Source organism: Myodes glareolus, chromosome 9 (genome assembly GCF_982192425.1).
Source record: "Myodes glareolus chromosome 9, mMyoGla1.1, whole genome shotgun sequence".
NCBI classification, from domain to species: domain Eukaryota; kingdom Metazoa; phylum Chordata; class Mammalia; order Rodentia; family Cricetidae; genus Myodes; species Myodes glareolus.
The window spans coordinates 28,524,408-28,532,225 of NC_142034.1; the positions used below are offsets into that span (position 1 = coordinate 28,524,408).

The following is a 7,818-nucleotide window of genomic DNA, read 5'->3' on the forward strand; positions in this document are numbered from 1 at the left end:
TTTACGCTGTAGCCCGAGCTGACCGCAAGCTCACCTTCCGGCCTCTGCCTCGTGAGTGCTTGGTTACCGGTATGCTCCACCATGCGCATCTCAGAGAGTGTGATTTACAAACAAAAAAACCAGAATGTACCTCTAGGGTAGTTATAGATTCACAGAAAAAGAACACAGTAAAGACTTCCCCGTGCCCCTCCCCCATCATAGTTTCTCCATCGATGACATCTTCCATTTATCGCTATGTATGTATGTATGTATGTAGATATATTGGTTTTTCAAGACATGGTTTCTCTGTAGTTTTAGAGCCTGTCCTGGAACTAGCTCTGTAGACCAGACTGGCCTCAGACTCACAGAGATCCTCCTGCCTCTGCGTCCGTAGTGCTGGGAATAAAGGTGTGTGCCACCGCCACCTGACTGATTTTATATATATATATATATATATATATATATATATATATATGTATATATATATATATATATATATATATATATATATATATCAGAGTCTCTGTAGCTCAAGCTGGTCTCAAACTCACCATCCTCCTGCCTCAGCTTTTGAGTTAAGGTATAGTGTCACCACACCCAGTAGTAATTATTAGCCATGGAAACTTCTCGAGTCCTTTCACCAGACCTTTGTCCACTAAGCCCTTTCCGTCCCGGAACCCCTCCACATACCACATTCCATTTCATTGTTTCCCCTCTAGAGGCTTCTCTCGGCCAGAGCAGTTCTCACTTTGATGATTCTAGTAGTTTTGAGGGATCCCAGTCAGGTATTTTGTAGATGCCCTCAAACCAAAATTTGCCTGCTGGAAGCTGGGTATGGCAGAACACCCCCATAATTCCAGTATGTTAGAGGTGGGGGCAGGAGAGTCAGAAGTTCAAGGCAATCCTCAGTTACACAGTGAGTTCAAAGCCAGCCAGGGCTACACAAAACCCTGTCCCAAAATATAAAAAAATACAGCTAAAAATTTTTTTTGTCTGCTGTTTCTTCACACGACTAAACCGGGGTTGTGAGCCCTGGGGAGCCAGGTGACAAAGGGACAGTGCCATTTCTTTCACACCTTGGTCCACAGTCTAACTTGTTGCTGTTGACCTCGACCCTGGCTGGTAATGCCTGTGTGAGGAGCCACGTGACATTCCGTGCCACGTGACACCTGGGTTCTTCTCTCCCACTGACTGTCACAAGCTGGCAAATGTGTCTTACCTCTGGGTCACACAATCCAGCCCTACCTGCTGTGCCGTACGGTGGCTCCAGCACCGCTGGACACATCCACGTTCGGGTGACTCCTGTCTCCAATTCCTCCTTCCTTTCTGAGGCATTCAGATACTCTGGTCACATCTTGCCTATTTCCTGTCCTAGTCCAAGAAGCAGCCATTTCTCCAAGAAGCCATGGGTCCTCTCAGCACAGAATGGATTAGAAAGCAAGATCTGGGCACTGACAGCGATCAGCATGGAGGTCCAGAAGGAAGGAAGGCTGTCTGGAGGGGAACCCTCATGAAGAACTGAAGAAGGTGGCACTTGGGGGGAGAAGGTGCCAAGAGAGAACAGCCAGTACAAAGGCCCTGGGGCCGGTACATGGGTTGTGTAATCACAGAACAAAGCCAGTAGCTGACCCAAATGAGCGGTATCGGAGATGAGACGGGGCAGGTAGAGGTGGGTAAAGGCCACCACAGACGACTTCGGTTTTTCCTCTGAAGAACGGGGGACCAGGCAAATGGCATGATCTGACTCACTTCTTAATAAAATCAATCGGCTGTGATGCCTGGAACTGAAGGAAGCAGCCAGTGAGTGCCAACGCCGGCTGGGACCAGGCGTGCAGCGTGGCTCCTGGGGGGCTGGAGGGATGGCTCAGTGGTTAAGAGCATGTACTACTCTTTCGGACTTGAGTTCTGAAACCAACCAGCAACCACATCAGGTGTCTCACAACTGCCTGCAACTCCAGCTCTTGGCGGATCCAATTCCTCTGGCCACTTGGCACCTGCACATAATTAACATTAATCAAGATTTTTTTTTTAAAAAAAGAGGAGCTTCCATGTGAAGATATGCTTTTTGTTATTATTTTCTCTCTTGAGACAGGTTGTTGCTCTGTAACCTTGGCTAGCCTGGAATTCACTGTGTAGACCAGGCTGGCTTTGAATTTGATGACTGTTCTGCGTCTGCCTTCCAAGCGCTGGGATGACAGGCGTGAGCCGCCACTCTGAGCTCCTCTGAATACACACAAGCTAAGGGTAGAGCTGAGGGCATTTTCTGGCAGAGACACCGGGTGAGCAATGAATGGATGACTCGAAGGGGTTTGCCTGGCTGTGTGGGCGGAGGTGATTGTGGTTAGACAAGCAGGGAGGAGACTACAGGAGTGGCAGCTTGGGGGCTGCCCTCGTGAGCACACCAGGCAGTTTGGGGGCTGCCCTCGTGAGCACACCAGGCTTAAGAGGCCGATCACTAGCCCAAGTGGAGATAGTGAGTTGGCAGTGAGAGGTGAGGGGAGCTGGCCCAGGCTGAGCAGGAGAGGGTGGGGCTCAGGCTCTGTACCCCTGGTCTGGGCATCCTGTCCATGGGCTTTAGGCCTGTAGCAGCTGCTCAGCCTGAGTCCAACCCGAGGAGCCCACCTCAGCCACTAGGGCAGGGAAGTAGTCTGGAGGCCAGGCAGTCTTTGACTGTGCTTCATACTCTGACAGAGTTTTACGTGAACACTGGGTGCTTAGGCACGGGAATGCAGCACACTGGGTCTTCCTTCCTAGGAGAACATATGTCAGCACAGGTCCTTCTACTGCTGAATGAAAAGATGAAAGGGTGAATGAATGAACTCTCTCTCCACCGCTAGGGCTCCCAGGACTGGCTCTGTTCTCCTCAAGTCCAAAGTGGACTCATGTGTATGAAAGACGGGAAAGAAATTCCCCAGACCTCAGCCAATCGCATCTCCTCCTAGGTCTGCAATTCCACCCTGCTTCCCTACCCTCTGTAAGGCAGAAACCTCCACCACGGCACCACTTGTTTATAACCCAGGCCTTGTTCTTCTTGTCTCCTGTGCTCCCGAACATCCAGAGAGTGTTCTTGCTAGAGAAACACATCGGTGGCTGCGTGTGGGGGCACAGAAGCTGATGCAGCGGGAGCAAAAGTTCAAGGCCTGCCTAGCCTGCACAGCAAGTTCAAAGCCAGGCTGGGTAACTTAGCTGAGACTCTATACCTCATAGTCAGAGTGCCTACCTTGAATATGTGAGGCCCGAGGCCAATGTCTAGCACTGTAATAAGAGATTAAGTAAAAAGCCCAGTCTCCCTTAAACCCTTGGGACGGAGGGCAAGGGCCTGTGAGGCCTCCCATCTAGACAGTGTCCTCCAGAGTTGATGCTCACCCCACCTCACTACAGCAGCCCCTGACAACGCCTACTGCCTCCCATGCACACCCTCTACACTTGCCCCTCTCCCAAATGCAGCAAACTCTTCAGACCATTTGACTAACCAGTGTTGAATCTTGGGGTGCTGGCTGCCCCAGGCCCGGCTCTGCCTTGAGTTGCAGGTGCATGGTGAGCCCTGCAAGATGGAGGCTGCAGGGGCGAGGAGCCGTAATGGAGGTTATGGAGCATGCTGAGGGCGCCTAGAGGCTCCCTGGGAGATGCCATTGCTGGCCAGACGCTGGCCAGACTCCGGGCTGCCTGCCGGGGAGACAAGCTTTCTCTGTCCTGAGTTTGACCTACAAGAGAGATTTAGGAAACAGTCATTGACTGGCTGGACTAGTTAGATACCTCTAAATGTAGTAATGGTGATTTTCCTTTCTTTTTTTGCATTTTTGTGCCTTCTACTAAGAAGAAAAAAAAAAAGAGGCAAGCTCTCTTTTTAGAATGAAAACCAAAAACTAACATTGGGCTGTTCTGCGACCGTGTTGGTGAGAAGTCAGCACTCCCTGAATGATCTGAGCTAAAGAGACATGCCTGTCCTATGGATCTGAGGGCACAGGCTGGAGTGGGCCCAGCGATGCTCGGCACTGTTGCCAGGAACTGGAACCCACCCCAGTGTCCGTCAACAGTAAAAGAGAGTCACAGGGTGACAAGTTCCCAGCAAGACCAGTGACCTATGAGTGGTCTGGGACTGCCCAACAGCATGGCTGGACCTCACAGGACACTGAGCAAAACAAACACCACACTACACAGTAGGTACTGTGTAACACCATGCCACATGTATACATGTTAAAAATGACCACAGCCTAGGGGGCGGCATGGGGCTCACCCTCAGAGCTGTCAGTGGGCTGGCACCACGGGGCTCACCTGTAAGAGTTGTCAGTGAGAGGATTTTTTGATGAGCTTTTCTGGTGGTGGTTCGTGCTGACTTGAGGGGTCCTTTTTGTTTGTTTTTGAGTCAAGGTTTCGTGTAGTCCAGGTAGTCTCAGATTCTACAGGTAGTCAAGGATGACCCTGAACTTCAGTCTTCTACTTGTTATTCTTCCCGAGTGCTAGGATTAAAGGCAAGCTCCATCAGTGGTGCCAGAGACGGAACCCTGGGCTTCACAAGCTAGGCCAGGACTCTCCCAACTGCGCTACCATCCCGTCCCTGTGTCCTCTGCCCGGTGCTGCTGTGTTTTGGTCTGGGTACTGGCCACATGGCTATGTTCACCTTGTGCTAAGTCCCTCAGCTGTAACACTTTGTCTAACGGTTGGCCTGCGGCCTTTAACCCCACCCTCTGCCCCAAAGAAAGTTTTGTTTTTAAAAATAGAAGGTATACCTCCCCTACCCTGCGGATCAAATCCCCCCCCCCCCCTTATCCGTCCACGAGGAGGTAGGGAGCCATCCCTGCCTCCCTGGTGCATAGCCAGCTGACGGACTGCTGCCACCCCGGTCTTCCAGAGTAAGACCGGGGACTCTTGTTCCCATCTAGCAGAGAACACATGCCTCTGGGGTCAACTCCACATCAGATCAGGCCTCTGGAGGCTGGGCGGTCCCTCCCCGGCTGGGACATCCTGGGCCTCCCTATCTCAGCTAGAGCAGTCTGAGGACTGGCTTGCCAGAGCGGGGGTGCAGGATCAGGTACCTGCATTTGGGGGTCGCATGCGCAAAGACCTCCACCTTCTGGTCTCTTCTGACTGGGACAGGTACAACTGCCTTCATTTAGGATACAGGGAAGCCCAGGAACCCTGGCCTGACCTTGTGCACCCCCCCCAAAGGTCAGCTCTCTGGGGTTCAAGTTCCCGTGATGGCTGGGAGGCCAGAAATCAATCCGACTGGTCCGCCAGGGAGGGGTGAGGACCTAGCGAGCTGCCCTCAGCAGCCTGGCACGGTTATTTATAACTGTGGGTCGCCTTACCTCCTGACCTTCAGCCCAGAGCAGCGCCGATCTGTGGCGATTAGCATCTCTCCCGTCGCCCACTGCGAACGAACACCCCTCTGTGAGGTCTCCAGGAGGAGGGTCTGCCGGAAGCAGGATGTTGACCCGTGGGTGGCTCCTCAGGGTGGATCCAGTCGTGTGTGTGTGTGTGTGTGTGTGTGTGTGTGTGTGTGTGTGTGTGTATGTGTGTAGGGGGAGGTGAGTCTGCGGGAAGGTGCTTCAGACGCTTCAGATACTCCTGTTGCCTCACTTCCAGGGTTGCAAATTTCTGGACTATTCTGGGCGGCAGCTTTATTTACAATATAGGACTCCCCAGCCTGGGTCTGCTCCTGCTCTGAGCCAGAGAGAATGAAGCCGGCAGTCCTGGTATCTGGAGTAATCTTGCAGATGCAACCCCTGGTACCAATACTGCATTGAAGCCAGGTCACAGCCATCACACAGAACTCCCAGAATTCCCCTGGCTTTTCTTACTGGACCCCAGAACTCCCACCAGTGGTCTGGGAGAGGGTTGGGCAGGGGACATCACCCAGTGTGGTCTTCCATTCAGGAGCTTTGTTGGGCTTCTATTAAGCTCCTCCCAAGAGCAGTTACTGCTTGTGGGACTGTCTTTGGAAAGTCCACCGGGAAGCCTAAGGCTGGGCGGTGGCAGAAGGTTTCCAAGTGTGAGACTGGAGATGGACATCAAGACAGCGAGGAGGGGCAGGAGGGAGGGTGTCTGGGGAGACAACAAGGCCAAGCTTAACATCACATTCTAAGCCAGTGAAGGCTGTGGCTCAGTAGCAGGGCCTCCCCAGGATAGCTTCCAATGACCTTGCCCCCAGCACAGAGGGTGAAAGTCTCACCCAGTGCCCATCTGGGTGGTGGGCCTGAGAAGGCTGTGGAGAGGCCAGCTGAAGCTGGTTCTACATCTAGCCTCTGGCACCTCCTGAAACACTCCCAGCACTTCAGCTGTGTGACCCGACCTCTGCTTACCCTCGAGCAGAGAAGACATCAACGGACTGTGAAGAGCGGTCTCAGCTCTTGCTGCCTGCTTCTGTGACCTAGTCACCTTCTAGACCAGAGGACCGCCACCCACCTCTTCACATCCTCCCCGGCCCCCATCCCTATCCCACACCCACGACTCCACCCCCACCCCCTTCCCTACATCCCTACCCCCTGCCCATTATCCCGCCCTTACCCGCCTCCCCACATCCCTTCCCCACACCCATTACTCCACCCCCATCCCTCTCTGGCTCAGCCCACACGTGTCTTTTGATCTAGGGAAGTTCAAGGGGACAGATCAGGGATAGATGCATGTGTGGCTGTGGCCATGAAATCATTGCACAGTTTAAAGAAATGGTATGTGTGCTGGGTGTGTCCTTTGTGGGAGGTGCTGTGCATGGGGAGCTGTGTGTAGGATCTTTGCGGGGGGGGGGGCTCAAGAGAGTATGGCAAGAGTGCAGGGTGTGGGCTGGAGTTACAGGAATGTCTTGGCAGGTGAGGCTGGGGGCTCTGGGCCCTGCAAGGGCTTCTCCCTCATGACCAGGGTGTGGCAAGTGGGCCCTGACCAGTCAATGAACTCAGGGTCTGGAAGAGTCAGCGGCTTTTCCACCTTTTTTGCCAAATGGGATGTCAGCATTGGGGCGGGGCAGGGCGAGAGAGGGAAAGGGGATGCCGGCAGGCAGGCAGGCAGACCAGGCTGGGAAGGTGGCAATGACTTCATGACAGCTGGCTGCTGAGCAGCTGGCTGAGGGGGTGGAGAGCTGGAGCCTGACTGGGCCAGGAAGCCTGCCCCCTTGGCCACTGGTCAAGGCCAAAGTTACTGTTCCTTTCCAGACAGGGATAGGCAGCCTGGCCTCAGTTCCCTTTTTGGGGCCTCCTGACTGCACACCTGCCATCCTGGGTAAGACACCTGTCTCCACTTTACAGATAAGGAAACTGAGGCTCACTAAAGTTGTGAGACTGGGGGAGGGGCGGTAGCACGTCCCCTACTGCGCCACTGCCTGCCTATGAGCGTGAACACCAGGCCTTCTCTGAAAGACTAGGCATAGAGTTCTCAAGGCCACCCAAACGAGCTTCTTGGGGAGTGCCTCCACTTCTACCGTTTGGGGGCAGGCAATGTCCCCCATCCCTGTGTACTGAATCTTGGGCCCCTCCCTACCACAGGCCAGAACGCTGTTTTCCAGCCGAGACTTCATTGACTGCTGGCTCAGACTGGTTCCTCAGCAGGGCTGGTGGGACACCAGACCACAGAGCTGGTGGGTGTGAACCTGGCCTTTGTACCCACAAGCTGATATCAGCTTTGGGGGTGTTCTTTCTTCCCCCATTTACTAGTTTCCCATAAGAATAATAACTACCCTACATAACCTTTGTAGTTCATAAAGGGCTTTCACAGACATTGTCTGGTTCAGTGTTTGCCCTCGCCTTGTGACAAGCAACTCATGCACCCATTTTATAGAATAAGAAACTTAAGTCAAAGAGGGAGGTTCTGGATGAGTCTCAGATCCCAGGGTCAGGAAGTAGCTGGTGC

General features: G+C 53.2%; 1 long non-coding RNA gene across 2 annotated transcripts; it reads right to left on the reverse strand.

Moving 5' to 3' along the window:
- Positions 1–504: 504 nt before the first annotated feature.
- On the reverse strand, positions 505–6,347 carry LOC125408531 (uncharacterized). Of its 2 annotated transcripts, XR_015003760.2 has the most exons (5): positions 5,289–6,347; positions 4,255–4,439; positions 3,453–3,683; positions 2,602–2,765; positions 505–1,973 (listed from the first exon to the last, which is right to left on the reverse strand). It is a non-coding gene; the product is annotated as an uncharacterized LOC125408531 (long non-coding RNA). The 2 variants fall into 2 exon arrangements; XR_007234493.3 differs by having other exon boundaries at positions 505–2,765.
- Between the last annotated feature and the right edge of the window lie 1,471 nt (positions 6,348–7,818).